Below are 18481 nucleotides of genomic sequence, written 5' to 3' on the forward strand. Positions count from 1 at the left end.
AAAAAAGAAAAAAAAAAAGGATTGTAGTTGAAATGAGCTGTAAAGTCCTTCTTCAGACCAATTGAATGTTTCAGAGTATCTGCTTTCCTTCTGAAACTACTGACACTGAAAAAATCTCCAGAGATTCTACCCACTAGGCTCTGACATGTAGTACTTCACATTTAGCTTATTTGCAGGAATTTCTTCAAATCCATATATTGTATTTAGGTCAAAGGTACTTACCTTAGACACTGCTTTGCTGTCATCAACAGCTATACAAATTCCTCTGTAGCACTGTGGGGCAGAAACAATCCAAAACCACTGTTTTGAGCTAATGAAGTATCACTTTCCAATTTCTAAGGTTCTACTCTCCTTCCTGGTTGCTCCCTAATCAAGGTATAGCTTACATATTTAATTGTAAATATAATACTCTGCAGCATGCTCCAAGAAGACAAGCACTCTTGCAATTTGGAATTTTTCTTGCCTTGTCACCTCCTACAAAGAAGTGCAAACAACTTAGATCTTCTCTGAGAAATTCAAAATCATGCAGCTTGATGGAAATCGTTCCTTTCCCCATAATGTTTTCTGTATCTTTGTCCCTTTAAAATAATCTAAGACTATACTAATGCTCAATGGGACTTGAAGTGAACATGATCCTGATGCCAATGAGAGGATCTGCCTGTGCGTCCCTAAATGTTTTTTCCACCATTTACTTAGGTAAAAGATCCACCATAAGCCATTGATGCTTAACAGCCCTTATTGCTCTGATTAACCTGCTGGATTTCAAGATAAGTCTAGTTTACCAGTAATAAGAAACTGTGAAGTCGCCAGTCAGTCTGGCTTTTTCCCCCCCCTTTCTCAAGTTTTTCTCTATAATAATAAAAATCTTTCTAAAAAGCTAGAAGTACTCACAGTTTCTCTAAGAGCCCAAGGGAATGCTGGTTATCAAGGACTGCCATTTTTGAAACTTGTCTCCAAAACTGTATTTCATATCTATTTCACAGCCACAGAGCAGGGAATCCAAAGACTGTGGCTGAAAAAAAGGTGGTGACAGCTTAGGCTGAAGATATAAGCCAAAAATTAAACAAAAGGAAAGGCTTCTTACTACATTTGGCTTTCCAGCTTTAAAATGAGGAGGTGCTGACCAGGAATACTGCTTGCCCAGCTCCCCACATTGCTCAGGAATTAGGTGGTTTGTACTGTGTAATCTGTCTGCTTTTGATCTCTGTAGGATTTCTTACTGTGCTCCATATTGCAATACTGGGAAGTAACAGAGTTTGATGGTTCATTTCTGTGGCTAGACAAAAGCTGGATCAAACCTTTTCAGGGCTGTAAGCAAACTTGAATTTTTTTATGGCCAACAGGAGGAAAAAGTTCCATGAAAGGAAAACTCAAGTGTTACAGAAGAGTGAGATCTTTGCAGAAGATGGCAGAAGCTGATGAAGTTGAAGAGTTGTCTGTGAAGAGTTAGCAGAAGTGGAGCTGGATGACATTCCTGGGCTCTGGAGGATGAGGAAGTAGTTATTTTTGTTGGAAGAACTACCTTCATTCCAATTTTTCCACTCCTCATCAGCAGTGAATCCAACCTTCCCTTCTTCACCCTGTGGTAATGGGACAAGAGGGCACTGACATAGAATATCCTGAGCTGGAAGTGACTCAAGGATCATTGATTCCAACTTCTGGTTCCACATAGGACCATCCAAAATTGAAACCCAATGTCTGAGAGCGTTGTCCAAATGCTCCTCAAACTCCAGCCACTGCTCTGGAGAGCGTGTTCCATGCCCACTGCTCTCTGATGAAGAACATTTCCTGACACCTAACATCTCCTCTGAGGCATCTCCATGCCGTTCCCTCAGGCCCTGTCACTGTTACAGAGAGCAGAGCTCAGTGCTGCTCCTCTGCTCCCTGTGAGGAGCTGTAGCTGCCACGAGGCCTCCCCTCAGCTCCTCTGCTCTGGGCGGAACAAACCAAGGGATGTCAGCTGCTGTACAGACTTCTTCCTCTCTAGACTCTTCCCCATCTCTGTAGCCCTCCTTTGGATTCTCTCTAATAGCTTTATGTCCTTTTTGTACTGTGGTATCCAAAACTGCACAAGGTGAGGCCACACCAGTACAGTCTAGAGCAGGAACAATCCCTTCCCTCATCCTGCTAGCAATGCAATCCACCTACAGAATTGCAATCCAGTAAATATATATATGTTGATCTGGTCCATTGCATTATAATATTGCTTTCATTTATTTTTCAAGTAATGAAATTTACATTACTAATAAATGGCTTTCTTTATGTTTTTCTCCTCCTAAGAGTAAATCAGATGTATCTGCAAATTTCCCTACACATTTCCAGGAATCCAACCCTTCAGTTTCTTCATGATTGCTCCTTAGGTCCTTAATTCCACATGGATGCAGCCTCTGTAAACAAATTGCTTGTCTTAAACACCTCCCAGCCTAAACTGCAGCTTTGGGTGAATTATTTCTGAGCTTTTCTTCTGCAACACTGTGCCCTGAAGTGCTTGACAGAATACACATCACATGCCTGGATCCTGTTGCTATTTAGAGGAGCTGTCTGCAGGTGTTTGTTTTCTACATTTTTGAAAGTAAATGCATACAGCCAGACTCATTTGTAGTTTCTATTATCAGGGATTTGTTTTTTTTGTTTTTGTTTTTTTTTTAAATATTTCAGTTGTCTCTCATAGGCTGCTAATATCCAATTGAGAGCTGACAATTAAAAAGTATATAAGAAAAATTGCTCATTAAATGTGAAGGTGGGGTAAGGCAGTGGACTAGTAAATAAACCAGCAATACTGACCAATTTTTGCAAAAGCAAAACAAACAAACAAACAAAAAACCCCCAACAGGATGGTAAATAAGAAGTGCTGTGCAACGCATATTATGTCCCAAGGGAGAGTTGGAAGGAAGTACCCTCAGAAAGAAGAGACGAAGGAAGCACTGAAACTGCAAGAAAAGAAATTAAGAATAGAAAGAGTTCCCACATATAGGAGCCCTGACATCAAAAATTCAGATGTTTGAATGTACTGGGGAATACATACTGGTGGAGAAATCTGAGATCAGCCAAACAACTTTGTTGCTAACTCTTGTCAATTTGGCAATAGCATCACTCATTGCCTATTGTGAAAAACCATCTGAAATAATTTAAGGAAAAATACATGAGGCAGCCATGCATCTGGTGTATAAAAATCTGCTTTTCTCAAGCTGCTTCTTTCCTGCATGTGTTAAATAATATATGGCTGTGAGCAGCAGGAGGAGCTGTGGAATTCCACCGAGTGGAGCTGGGAAGATTTTATGCTTCTAAAGCCCCAAATCTTCTGAGCCTTTTAAACCATCATAAAGGTTTTTTATATGTGTATTTTTTTTTTTCCAAAATCATCAACAGCAGGCTATTTATCCATCACTGTCTCATGCTCTAGTTACAGCTACTGTGTAGCAGCGGCTTTGGGAACTGCCTGATATAGATGGATTTACTAGTTTTGTTTTTAAATGTAGAGGTGACTGAGCTCAGGGAAAATGAATTTTACTCTCCATGATGCATTTTCTTTCACAAGTTAACTGTAGCACCAGGGCACACATGCATGATGTATTGTCTTCTAACTGCTTGGTACTGACAAGCCGCATCTCAAATAAAGAGAAAACATTGAATGGTGCTAAAATGTGATTTTCTTCTTCATTTGTATAAGTATGATGTGTACTCATAGTCTCTACAGCAGTAGGCTCAGGGTTAAGCCAACTTCATTAAAATTCTGCTGTTTGTGTTGCTGTGGGTGAAGTCACTGGTAAATGCATAGTTATTGAGATATGTGCTGCAGATTTTGTTATTATATTTTGTAGTGATTTCTTTTAACCCATGTTGCTTTGTGTAGCAGGATGAATATACGTCTTTTCTGTAGTCATTGCTTCTTTTGAGCTTGCCAACACTTATTATGCCTCAGGAAACATCATCTTGCTAAAGAGTTCCCTTGTGTCAGTGAATATAAAGCAGCAGAAAATATTAAAGAGAATATGCCTTTCAAGTCTGGGTATTTTAGAATTAGTGGGACAGGTTAGATTTGGATCTTTATCTATAAACATACTTTACGTTAAGTCTTTTATCTTTTTTTTCTTTTCTTTTTATTTTTTTTCACTTTAAAATACACCGAAGAATGCAGATTTGCTTAAAATTTAATTGAAAAGACAAGAAAACTAGTTTTACTGTGAGATAATATATTAGATAAAAGTTATGAATGTTTAAATGGGAAGGTTATGTCTGGAGCTTTCTTTATACTGGATTAAATTAGCATCCAATATTCATTGACAGTACAATTATTGTAAGATTTAATCCAAGCACAGTTGGGTCTTAAATTTATCAGAGAAAAAGTATTTTCTTGCAATTCACACAGTGAGTCAAATATTTTGAAGGTTAGCAGCTATCAAACTAACATACATTTAATCCCTAATACTCAATAGTCTCCCATAGCAGAAATTACATATTTGTGTACAAAATTCTTTTTGTAAACGAATACAACAGTTACAGGTATGGAGGCTTGTGTGAAGGCAGCCATTTAGGTTGACAAACATACAAGTGTATGCACATTAAACAAATATGTTACAATAAGACTCCAAGGACTTACTATTTTTCTATTACCCTGAAAGATGCTGAGATTTTCACAAACCAAAAAAAAAATTTATTGTCAAAGAAGTGTTGATGTGGGAAAAAACAGCTATACAAAAAGAAGAAACTGGAGATTATGACCCATGAGATACTGTTATCCCTTGATTTCCTTTAAAATCTTTTTGTAAAAAAGAAATGATCTTACAGAACCATATAAGTATTAAAAATATAAATGCTCTCATAGTTAATTACTTTTCTGGCTATTCCATGATTTTATGCTAAGATGAAAAGACAACATAAAAATATTTCAATGCATTTCATTTTTCATTTAAATGTGATTATTATTATTATTATTTTAGATAACAACAACAGAAGTGCAAAACTATATTTAAAACAGGCTTTGCTTGGCACCCAGAAACTTTCTCTTTTCCTCATATTCTTCATATTACTTGAAGACCTCTGAAATAATGAACCAGTTCTAGAAATTAATAATTCCCCCAGGTAAATGAAAATGTAAATTATAGCTTGCTCAAACTTCTGTGTTTTATAATTTGTCTCAGAGCTAAAGTATATTTCTCTCCTGTAAATATTTCAAAAGATTTACTGTTACAATAAAATCTACACTGCAGTGTTATTGGCCTTAGAGATCTCATTTTAATCCTCTTGGTATTCCTTGCATTTACTTAAATTACTATTTTACAGCTTCACACTTGTACCTGATGAATTTCAGGAGATCAATTGCTAATCCATTTGGAAAATATAAATCCACAGAGTATTCTCTTTAGTCATGTTAAATTACTTGTATGTAAAGATGTTAATAGTAATTTAATTGAAATTTTAAAAAAATTTAATATTTTTAACATTAGATTCATTTTTTATACATGAAGAAAAAGATACTATGGGATCAGATGCAAGTAGATATTAACTAAAGTAGTGAATTTTCTTCGTCTGGATTTGTGACTTAAAACCTGAATTTCTTTTCCAGTCACTGAGTTTATGCCTGAGGATATTCACAAAAAGATATTATAAACAAAAATTTATACAGAAAATATAATTGATGTATAAGCAAAATAATTTGCATAGGAGTCCTGCTTTAACAAACTATATGAATCTAGTCAGACGGCAGAGATTGGATACAACAAAAACAACCAATTCATTACATTTCATGTAATAAATATTCTGAATAAACTTCTCATGAACAATCTGTAAACCGATAAATATTTATGGGTGTTATTTAACCAGTGTAGAATAAGAAGTAACTCAGAAAAAAATTACACATTGTGGTGAATAGCTTTCAAAAAAAAAAAAAGGAGTTCATGTCACTGCATAAATTATTCATTGTGAGTTATTCTCCTGGCTGGAAAGGCTAAGAAAAAAAAAAAAGCTAATTTTGCGTATTTTGTTCACTGCTTTTTGAAGTGCTTTCCAGACTTTTGACTAATTCTATCCACATTTCATGGATGGGCAAAACTGAGGCACTTGAAATTTGTGATTTAACTGATGCCACAGATTATATCAATGACAGAACTGGAAGTAGAACTGTGATTCCTGACTTGAGTATCCTAATCTCTAGACAGTAAAATAATTTTTCCTGTCTGATCGTTCACTGGAGGTGATAGGAATATGAGAAGAAAAAGCTTTTGGTTCAAGTACCAGGAATAAGAATGATGTCAGCTTATTCCCAACTTTGCCAGTGCTTCATTAGCAGATTTCATTTCATAGTAATTCAGTCTATCTGCAGACTATCTCTCCCTTAGTAACATTCACAATCAATGTCAATGGGCGTAGGACTTTGGGAGCGTCCTAAATCCCAGAACAATAGGAGCATGGTAGAGACAGTGTCAGTCTTTGTATTTAGGTTATTCTCTATCCTCCACCATCCTCATGAGGAAGTATGTCCTCCCATGGATTTCCTTGGGAAAGCAGCCACCAGTTTCTCCCTCACTGAAATCTTAGCTATGCAGGATTGCTCTCTGAGGTTCCCTTTCTCCACCAAAAAAGCAAAGAGGAGCATGCCTGTTCCCCAGGCAGTGCTGCTGCTAGTGGCATCCCTCACCCACAGCGGCATGATGGGCAGCCTTGCAGAGAACTGCAGGTGTCCATGACTATTAGGTTCTACTGGTTTAGCGGCTGGTAAAGCCAGCAGTCACTGCAGAAGGTAGGGAAGGGCTCCATACAGCATCTATTGCCTTTAGCACCTAGCTTGCCCTTGAGCTTGCTGGCCGAGTTCTATTGCACAGACTGTTTTAAATACAACCTGAGAACAACCATAATTTTCCATAAGACCATGAAGTTTTAGCAGTCCTAGAAGTCAGCTCACAGAAAGCATGCAAAATGGGTTGTATAGAAACTTTCTTCATTCTTGCTCCAACATTTTCATTCCTGTGCTGACTGCTCGTTGATTCCCCAGCACAATGCTTATTACCTTAACACACTTGCCTATTTGCTGTCTTCCTCTAGGACTCCCTTGACTGACATACTCATCCAACCCACCTTTGTCTAGTTTCTCCTGGGATCTACTCCAGTCTAGTCTAAACGGCCTATGGCAGAGCAGCAAATCCCACTTGCTTACTTCCTTACTTCTGTGTTCAGACATTTCACCAGCCTCCAGACCAGAAGAAGTATGAAATGTCTTGCTGCTTCTTTGCTTTGAAAAGCTGTTGATGCTCATATAGGAACATTTTGGATTAGACCCACTGTCCTGGTCTTGGTCATATGCATGATCACAATGAAAGTTTTCTCCTTTATGCCTGGGGGACTCATCAGCAAACGATAAACAGGTTGCTCCTGACAGCTCTTGAGCTGTTGTTAGACAACTGTGTTGGAAGAGGGAGGAATATGGAGTGTAACATGCTCATATTTACCGAAGGTCTGTATGGTAATTTTGGACTTTTGGAGCCCTTTATGTTATGATGCACAAGATCGAAGCCTATCTGCTGCACAAGGATTTCCATAAGGCAGGAGGGTGCTTTAAATTACAGGGTTTCTGATCAGTGGGGTGCTGTTCACTCCTGTTTGGCAGCATTTTCTTTGAAGCTGAGTGTAATCAGTCACAATAATGTACACAGAATATATTTCATAGTGAATTAACAGCAGAACTTGCTTTGCTGCTAAGTGATCCTACATAGAAGTGGGAGTAGATATAAAATCCTACAATTAACTGCTAAGTTGGCATGTAAGGGATACAAAATGAGGCAAAATTTTAAGAATCACTAACATTGCTATCATTAATTTTCTTAAAGGGCTGCTTTCAAAGTGCTGATAATTTGCTTATTTCTCTCTATTATCTTTTGTCCTAATTTTACATGCAGTTTATATTTTGCAGTGGCTGTATTCAGTTTCACCTTACAATCATAGCAAACACAGTTTTCTAGGAATTTCCTTTAAGAAAATGGGAAAGTTGTGTCTTCTTGTCTTACAAGTTTAAAAATGAAATACTTAGAAAACAGTACCGTACAGCATTCCTACCTTGTACCAAGTCTTTGGGATCACATTTAACATGTTTTCTGTCCTGCTTTGCTCTCGAAAGATGTCCTTCAGAAATCATGAAATGCTGCCCAACTCCAAGATGCTCAAGAGGAAAGTGTGAAGGAGTAAATGAAAAGAACTGCCAAACTCCAAAAAATTAAATAGAGAAAGCAGTATGCTTTTCTTCTGTCTGTAGTCCAGAAATAATTTCTTCCAAGTAACTGCTTCTGTCTGATCACTTAATATTCCAGTCTGGATAAAATGGAGAAAAGAGAACGATCCATAGCTGATTAATTGAATCTGATTTTAAAATACTCTGTTCTCTCCAGTGTACATTCTACTTCGCTTCTTATATCTTGCCTATCGCTGTCGCATCTGAGTACATTTGTTAAGCCATTTAAATAAACAAATAACAAAAAACCCACAAAGCCCTGAGGAGTCATGGAGAAATTGCTTTTTTGTGGAGCACTTGTTTATGCAGTGATGTGGAGTTTCACTGCATGGTTGTGGGTGGCTTGGGTACTAGTTATAGTGAGCTGCCTAGAAAAATCTATGTATGCATAAACTTTGTAGACTTCTGTTGTGGTAAGCGTTTAGATACTTAAATACATCTGAGTAATACATGAAGCTTATATATCCCTCAATAGCCCCAGGTGAACATGATTCAGAAGAGCACTTTTCTTATAACTCAGTTTTCCCTGGTTTACTATGAACAGTGATGCTGATTCTCATGTACATGAGCACTACAGAGAAAGAGCAGATGGCTGAAGAAAAAAAAAAAAAAGAAGAGAGAGAGAACTGGGAATTGAAGAATGCAGAAGAAATGGAGGAAAATGGAAAAGCAGAACATCTGAAGACAAATGAGAAAATAAGAGTGTAATAATACAAAGTATTTATCACAGCTCTATCCCTTTGACTGCTGTAGCTTAGAGGAGAATATTTACATCTGCAGATCTGCAGAGAGGTCATTATACCACTCATTCCATGTGGGATCTTTGATTTTGAAACTTAGAAGAAGCCCAGGGTTGCTGAAAAAAGAGATGTGAGAGATAAAAATGTATCCTCTCTGCAATATTCTTGCCCTCAGCTTCAGCTTAAATATAGACTAGATTCTAAAAAGAGGTTTTAAAGAATGTAAAAATTTACCTCATAGTAATGCCTGTGTTCAGACTTCTATAGAGTGTCCATGCTCTGTATCTGACTGCTGATAATATGAATAAGGGCCTAATGCCTGCAACTCCCTGCCCATTCCTTCTGAATGGCTGTGCTCAGCTGCACTGTGGGATGGAGATCCTGCTGCAGTGGGGCTGTGTTTCTCAGGAAATAACTTGTTTTGCTGTGCAGTATGGTTTAGGACAGATTTTAGTGACCTTTTGCATAGCATTACCTCTATGACTTGCAAGATATTTCCTACCAGGTCCATAACTTGGGCCAGAAGACATCAAGGTTCGTGTCAAGGCTCCTTGTGATGAAGAATCAATAAGATCTCTATGTAAATGGTGTCTGTGTCTAACTACTGTTTTGCTCCAAATACATTTACACATCTCCTTGGGAGACAGAATATTAATGTATGCATTCACACTTCAAGAGTAATGTATAGTGTTTGGAAATCAGGAGAAATATTGCTACCCTAAAGCACCCAACTGTATTAACAGCACTTTTCTTACTTACTGAATTTTTGAGAGACCTCAGAATATCTTAATGGCAAGTTTCCCAACAGAGGATGCTGCCAGCCTATAATTTTTACTTTATGAACCCATTAACAAAATCTGACAGCTAAATTTTAGGCTCCATCTCTGGTCACCCTAATAGTATTTGTGAGTGGGTATGAATGACTGCAAGCATTTTATTTGTGGATCCAGACAATCTCTTTGGCTTCAAATACACACTGAAATGAATATGAACAGCAAATAGAAATGTCTGCTTTTTAAATAGACAACCAGAAAATAAAGAATCTGTGCAGCCACAATTGAAATTCAAAGAACAATGTCAGAGCTCAAAAAACCATATTTTGTGAATCAGTATGGTTTGGTTTCAATTCACTTGAATCCACATAGCTATCTGATTTACATTGACTGGTGGTCTGGCCTCATTATTTTGCTATCTGTCCTTCATCAAGTTGTTTAGGAGCACTGAAAATATATATAAATCAGACAAGGCACTTACTGGTGCAAAGCAAGACAGCCAAGGATTGCTGTAGCCATAAACAAAATAGCTCAGTGCCTGGAGTAGAACAGAAGAGACAAACTAGGAAAGAGCCTGCTGAGAATAGAGGAGGGGGAAGCTACATTGGTGCTGCTGCATCAAGTGTTCATCCTTTGTCAGAGATGCAAAAAGGAGGGTCCTTGTCTCCATTGAGGTAAATATATGGGTTAGGTTTGTTGGGATACAAGATTAATTACCTTGCATGTGATAATAATGCTCTCAATACCAGATAAAGCCTGAGTGTCTGGATTAAATTTCAGGAGGAAGTTTTGTCTCACAGAGGGTGGTGACGCAGTGGAACAGGTTGCCCGAGGAGGTTGTGGATGCCCCATCCCTGGACACATTCAAGGCCAGGCTGGATGTGGCTCTGGGCAGCCTGGTCAAGTGGTTGGTGACCCTGCACATAGCAGGGGGGCTGAAACTAAATGGTCCTTCTTGACCCAGGCCATTCTATGATTCTATGATTCTACGATTTGGGTGCCAAAGCAGATCCATAAATGATTACCTAAATCCTCTAAATGAAATTTACTTTCAGAAATAGTGGGCAACTCTTCCTTCTGTTGATTTATGAGATGAGCTATGGAGCCGAGTATTTTTAATAATCAGCTCTGCTAGCACATGAATAAAGGAGCAGAGGTTTGGTTATCCATGCTTAGAGAGTAAGTTTTATCACGTTCTTTTTTATTCTCAGGGTAGAATCAAAATTATCAGAGTGCAGTATTGTTACTCTTTTTAAGTGCTAAGCAAAAGAAAATAAATAAATACTTTTATGTATGTTGAAATTTGTCTTTAGTTAACCACCATTAATCAGATGGACCCATCTCTCCAATATTGCAGCACAGTGTTTGTGAATAAGGCTATGGGTTTTGCTTTCAGTCTATCTTCAATACATTAGAAATTTGATAAATCATTTGGTACAGATACTTGGCTGTCTTTATTAGATATAATTAATCATTTAAAGAACATTCCTTTTTCTCTATTTAATTCACAATCCTGAACTTAATGATAACTTCAAAACAGTAATTATATGACTTGCAAACAGATTATTCATCCTTTGACTTGGCCCTAAACTGTTCTTCATGTTCTATTTTCCTAAGCATTCTTTCCTGTCATGGGAAAAGATTTCTGTCTTGTGATAAGAAAAGGCATTACAGTTAATTGAGTCCCCCTCATCTCTTTTTTTTTTCCAACCACCCTCATAACATGGCTTCTCCAAAGCAATTATAAATCCACTTTCGTTTGATAACATTGCATTACAAAAGATTATCTTTGTTTGGATTACTCTTAGTTTCCAACAGCAGAGCTGAGTCAACAACCAATCCCAGTGGGGTATTTTAAACTTAACTAAGGACTTTGCATCACTTCCATTGATTCTGTGTTTGGCCTCATCAGTGCAGCAGATTGTGCTCTTCTGAAGTGGCATGCACTGCTCCTGATGTAGATGCTCTTTAAAATATACAGTCTTGCGGCATGTTACCAAGAGCAAATGGGAGGCAACCTTTGGGAAGCTCAATGCCTCCCAATGAGCTGCATTCAAACAAGTCTATTAAAAAAAAAAGGAGAATGCAGATGTAATAAAAGTAGAAAAATAGTTATTTCCACTTCAATAAACCCCTGAGCATAACATTTTGTCTTATAAGTATTGATTAAGTGTATTCTGCCTTGATAAAAGAAGGAAAGATGTCCCCTATCCATTTTTACATGAACTGTTCATGTTTAAGCTGTGGAATGAATTACTATCCTAGCTCTACTTTCAGGAGCAGCATTAGTAATTATTTGTGTTCCTATGGATAGTTTCTTTCTCACAGAGTTTTTCAGCTTTGAACAGTGTTTTATTAATTTGCACTGGAAATTGGTTTTCCACTCCATTGTCTCCATTTCCAAGGGGGATGCTCATGAAAAGTCCTTCACAGAATCATATAATCATTAAGGTTGGAAAAGACTTCTAAGATCATCAAGTTCAACTATCCAGCTACCACCAATATTGCCACTAAACCATGTTCCTAAGTACCACATTTCCCTGTTTCTTGAACATCTCCAGGCACAATGACTTCACCACCTCTCTAAACAGCCTGCTCCAATGCCTCACTACTCTTTCTGAGAAGAGAAAATCCAACTTGAATCTCCTCTTGTGCAACCTGAGGCAATTGCCTCTTGTCCTATCATTGTTGCCTGAGAGAAGAGGCCAGCCCCCACCTTGCTACAACCTCCTTTAAGGTCGTTGTAGAGAGCAGTAAGATTTCCCCTGAGTCTCCTTTTCTCCAGACTAAACAATTGTGTAGGGTCTCCTTCCTCATGCTCCACGGGTGAGCTGCTGTTCCCTGCCATAGGTGAAAGAAGGAGCTGCTGGCAGGGCTGCTGCACTGGCACATTGCTCTGAATTCTCCCGCACAGCTGTGCACAGTTTGACCCAGTTAACACCCAATTTACCTCTGTATAATATAATACCTCCAGACAGATTTGCTTTCCTGTCTGCCACTCCTGCAAAGCTCTTTCATGCAAGGGGCACAGAATAAGCCTTAATCTCTCTCCATCATTTGGACTTTTCAAATCATTTCAACCTTCCCATTTACGTAAATGTACAGAGCCTGAAAGTAGGATGCTTTCGTCTTGGGTAAAGTCTGCAGCATTTGCTGTAAAAGAAGACTGACTGAAATCATTTCCATAAGAAAGGATGTATCCAGCAGTACATTATTTCACATTATACTGTACTCTCTATTGATTTCTTTACTTTCTGGTAAGAAAGAATCAAAGTTTTCATAGACAGCAAAAATAACCAGTCTGTGTTTTTGAAGTAGGACAAGACAGTGGTTGATGACTTTCTCTTTTCATATAGCTTCTCAATATTCTATAGGCATATCTCTGAGCGGAGGCAAAGTACTTTAAGAGCAAAGTTCTTTCTAGGCCTCAGGGCAAACCCAAAACATTCAGGTTGGATTTGGCTTCATATTTATCCTCTAAAGCTCAGTGCATACTAAAATCTCCGAAAGACACCAAAGTTTTTTTTCCTTCTTCTCTATTTTCCTTGGCAACTAACCACATTTTACATAACCGCATTATGTGCTTCACAGTAATATATGAGATTTCATAAATGATATAAATGGCCTCATACAAATTCAAAACAGTACAAGAGTCAATAAACTTATATTGCAAGGTCTCCAGATTGGAGTAGGGAAATATCTGAACCTTCAAAAATTATTTTTTTCCTTTAAAAAATCTCCTTTTTTTCCAGCTTCCCTAAAACATAGAAATTTGGATATATTCAATTACTTCACTGAATGAGTTCCCTAGCTTTTTCCTGATATCTTCATTATATTATTTTTCCCCTCGTTTAACATTATTACTTATACACACACATATTTAAGTAGATCTCAAATTGGTTTTATAGTGCAACAGATATGCTATAGAGCATATTATTTAGAATGGTACATACTTCGGCTCTACTGGTCTGCAAATTTATGGGGAATTATTCAAACCTAATTAATGTAATTCAAGTGATGCTGAAAGAAAATCTTTGTCTTATGATCATATTTATTATACATATATATTACTGAATTATCTTTATGTTTATTTTCAGTGGTTCAGTTGGTGCTGGGTGGTCTGCTTGTTATGACATCTGTTAAAAAACATATAAATTCAGTTATAAATTTTAATATATTTGAAGGATAGTTGAAAAATTTTTATCACTTTGTTTTTCTGAACATTTTTTCATAACCATCATCCAGAGGCTGGCTCATATGAGATATATTCTCCTTTGTGTTCATCTTGGCTATTCTGCTATCTTTGTATTCCAAGTTACTGCGTTCTTAGAAAAGGCCTCCTAAATATGAGAAAACTGGATTTTTTTCTTGTTGACTCACTTTAGAGCTGTGTGTAAGAAACACGTGACATTTTGTGGCCTGATCCTATGCCCAAAGTGGTAATGAAAAGACTCTTGTTAGTCTGAACAAGCATGGATCATGGTCTTCAGCTCCTTGTTTTCAGACTTCAGAAAGCAGCCTGGAGTCAAGCTGTAATTTTGTTTAATTGAGCCATTTAAAAACAGATAAGCCCCACAGTCTTCTTTTTCTTCCAGATCCCACATGTGTGTAATTTGATAATTTGTTGCCTTCTGCCTGAATAATTGAGGGTAATAATAATTGTTTTTGAATGAAATCACACCAAAAAGTTATCTATTTACAATTTTTCATTTTAAAGGAGATGAAATGAAATGAAACATTGGTGAGGAGTATTCTCACTGTATGAGCTACGTAAGAAAAAAATGGTGGAAGTTATTTATATCAGTTTCAGATTTTCAAGTCTGGTGAAAATATCTGAAAATTCTTTGACAAATATTATTCATGTGTACATCTCACAAGCCTGAAAAAAGGAGAGGCAAATGAAATGTATGGAAGCAGTTGTCTAAATCACCCAGATAGAATGTGGTTTGTCTTTTGATTTATTATTCTGAGGCAGAAGGGTTGTAAAAGTTCCAGGACTCCTGTTATTCTTTCTAAACTTTCCTAAAACAGAGCTGTGCAGTGAGGGGTAAAACAGACATTTCTTTGTCTGGAAGCATCAAAAGTATCAACTACCCCAGTACCTTCCACTCATTTTAATTTATGCTTCTTAAAAATCTCCATTGTTTTATTTTGCTCATCATGCTGCCCAAACTCCAGCTAAGCCTCTTCAAGTGCTGTCCTTAAAGTGTATTTTCTGAAACACCTGGAAAAAAAAGGTTGTTCAGGATTTTATCAAATGCATGTGAATAACATTAAAACTTCGGACAAAATATTAAATAAAATCAACACATTCTCTGGAGATTTTATTTCTCTTTGGTACTAACTCTAGCTTCTCCTGTAGTTACACTCTTATTCATTCTATTTTTTTGCTTTACCTCCATCTCGCTGAGTTATGTCACACTACCCGTATAGTGCTGCATTACATACATCTGCTAACATCCAGGTAGACAGCGAGACATTTTCTTCAACTTGAATAAGATGAATAAAATTCAGTCTAGTACTTTTATGGAAAAATATGCCTTTTGGGGATGTTAGTAAAGAATGAGATCTGTCCAAGAATTTGGGAGAAATGGAAAGAGATGGAGAGAGAGAATATATAAGCTTGACATTCACACAAATTCAAATAAAGAGAATTCTTTTTAGAAACCCTTTACCACAACTTGCAATTTTGCTGAACTGGACATAAAGAAAACTCTTTGCAAAATTATTTTGCTTCTACTGAAGAATTTGAATGTGTGCTGTAGTGCCTCATATTTTACTAGCATACACATATTGTTACAGCAGCAAAAATTCAAAGACATTTCAAGGCAATTTTAATTTTAACATTTTATATATATTTATATATATGTGTATGTGTATGGATGTGTGTTTTCAATGCAGAATTGAAATACTGCTAACAGACCAGTGATGAAATTGAATGCACTAATAAACAGGCACAGCCTTTAAAGTTGCCAAAATTAATTCAGCAGTATCATACAACTTTGGCATAGGGATGGCAATTATACAATTACTTTTAAAAGTAAGTCTCTATTTACTTCTACAGCATATTTGATTTTACCACTTAAAACATGAAAGCAGTTTTCTGACTTCCAGCCTTTCAACTCTGAGCATGTCATTTAGACATCTTGACATAATGTACTTTAGACAGCTAGGGAGCTTGTAGTTATTTCCACAGGCTGCAGAATGTTTTGTGTGCTGAATTCCTGCTGCTGCTCTGCGCATCACTGCCATGAGCTCAGAGTCCAGCAGGTGTCTGCAGCCCCACACTCCACTCTCTGGTTAGAAATAGGGTTTTAAAGAAAAGAAACTGCCCCAAAGCTGCTTGAAAGGGTTGTCTCTTTGAAAATATGCTTTAAGGTCAATAACTGTGATGCTGTTGTTTTTCCACTGCATAGGTTCAATAAAATGTCCGCATTTTATTTCTAGCACTGGGATTAAGTGGCAGTATGTTGATTTAAAACCCAAGTTAATTAAAAAGTCAAAGTTGGATTGGACTCGTGGTCCATTTTTCACTAGATGAAAACTTAGAGAACACAAGTTTTTGCATTCTTTTAGATATGGACATACAGATTAGGGTTAATAGTGTTTGCATTCTGCTAGTAATTTACTCATAGTCACTAGATGCTTATGTATACTTTCAGTTACCAGCATACCTTTTCTTTTATATACTGTTTTTATATTAAATACATGATTTTTAAGTCTCATAGTAAATCAGGCCAGAAGCTTAGCAAATAAGAGAAACAAGATGCATACAACAGTTTTATAATTGAAGAGCATGTTCCTGCAAGACAAAATGTGAATAATTTCTGAAGTTAATTGGCTTATTCATATAATTAAAGTAACCTAGGTGCTTAAGCTTTGCCAGTGATTTGCCAGTTAAAATAACCATTATAGTAACTACTGGAGGCAGCTCAGCTGAGAAGTGAAACAATAAAAAATGAAATGACTCAGTTATGGTGTTTATTATGCAGCGTATTAAACCCATGACCACTGCAGGCTTACTTTAAATAAGGGTGCACTAAAGGGAGCTCACAGAATTATAAAAATGAATATTAAAATGCTATGCTATAGGTTACAGTCCTGTTCTAAATTGTTTCCAGCTTTCTTTGAAAAAACGGGATATAGGGAGCAGATGAGAGGCATTTTTTTCCTATTCATTTTTTTCTGTTATTAATGTAATACAAGATTTAAATTGCAATATATAAGACATTAGATATTGGATATTATTCTATAATGTAGTACATGAAATTATAAAACGACCTTTGCTTTGTTTGGTATGTCTGATTCCATGAGTTAGTATCCTTTTTCCTCTCAGTATTATATGCTGCCTATAGATGGCACTAACTTCTTGCTGTTTCAGAGAACCCAGGAAATAGCTTCCTGAAATACTCAGAACAAACTTCTTGGCAATTTTTATCCCTTAATCCAGAAGTGACAAAATAAAATGGCTCTAAAACCATTAAATATATACGTGTACATATTAAATCCCCTTTTCCCCATCCCTCTTTTTAAATTAGGATTATAATGACTTTTAATAGAGGATCAGAAAGCTACGCCAGCTCCATATTTGTTACCAATGTTTTAAATGTCTTTTACATATTTAAAGACTCCACCTTCTGAAAGTAAGTGAAATCTACTTAAAAAAGGAATAAAGGTGCTGTAAAATGTAGTTCTGTGCTGGCAATATGGATGTACTACTATAAAATATTGATCAAAATACGTCTTTACGTCTTTTCAAAAATTAATATAACATCATCACATATCTCTTCTTCTAAAATTTTATTTAGATACAATTATACTAAAGTTATTGTGTTTGTGCATATAAACAAGTATATAATCATTAAGGTTTGGCCTTTATAAATTGTGCACAATGAATAACAAATATCAGGCACTTTAAATACTCTTCCCAATTATGAAGTGCTGTGACACTACTTCTCCTGTTAACAATGATTTCTGCTGTTAATCCCAATTTAAATTAAATCTGTTCGTATGAATGAGAACAGAACAAGGCACAGTTCTCAAATTCCCATATTTTTATTGGAATTGCAATTACGAATAGAAATAAACTGTTTCATTTTGGAACTTATTAATAGTGTACAAGAATGCTATTTATTCATTAACATTTGATAAAGATTTTTTTTATCTTATCTGAAAAGAACACAACATACAATGTGTGCTGTCCATGTCAGAATGTTGCCACTTTGTCTAACTGTTTATAACAAAAAATGAAGAAATTGAAAAAAGAAAGAATAATTTCCTTTCTGACTCTGGAATATTTCTAGAACTGACTTTTATTTGCAAAAGATATAATTTGATTCAGTGCTTTCCTACCACATTTTTTGTGAAACTAAACCAATCCTCCCTGAACTCTTGTATAATAGAGTACAAAAAACTTGTTACAGTTAGTATTCAATGAAAAAGACCTCACTATGCAAACATTATTAACCTCTTGTGGTTCTGAGTTGGAATAAACAGTTGTGGCTGGGAATATAAGATCCAGGCTCCTTCAGCAGAGACCAGAGGGATTTTTTGGCACAACAAAGCTACTAAGGATTGACACAGAAGAAAACATACTGAATGTATTCATTTGTGTGCTAGTGGAGAGACCTCCAAGGCATACCATGAATTAAAAAAATCTGTGCCATTTTTTTTTCATAATTTAGTGAAAATATTCTGTTTATGCTACCTGACTGCTACTTATTAGGAGCATAGTATCCAAAAATATC

Source organism: Meleagris gallopavo, chromosome 4, assembly GCF_000146605.3.
Source record: "Meleagris gallopavo isolate NT-WF06-2002-E0010 breed Aviagen turkey brand Nicholas breeding stock chromosome 4, Turkey_5.1, whole genome shotgun sequence".
NCBI classification, from domain to species: Eukaryota; Metazoa; Chordata; class Aves; order Galliformes; family Phasianidae; genus Meleagris; species Meleagris gallopavo.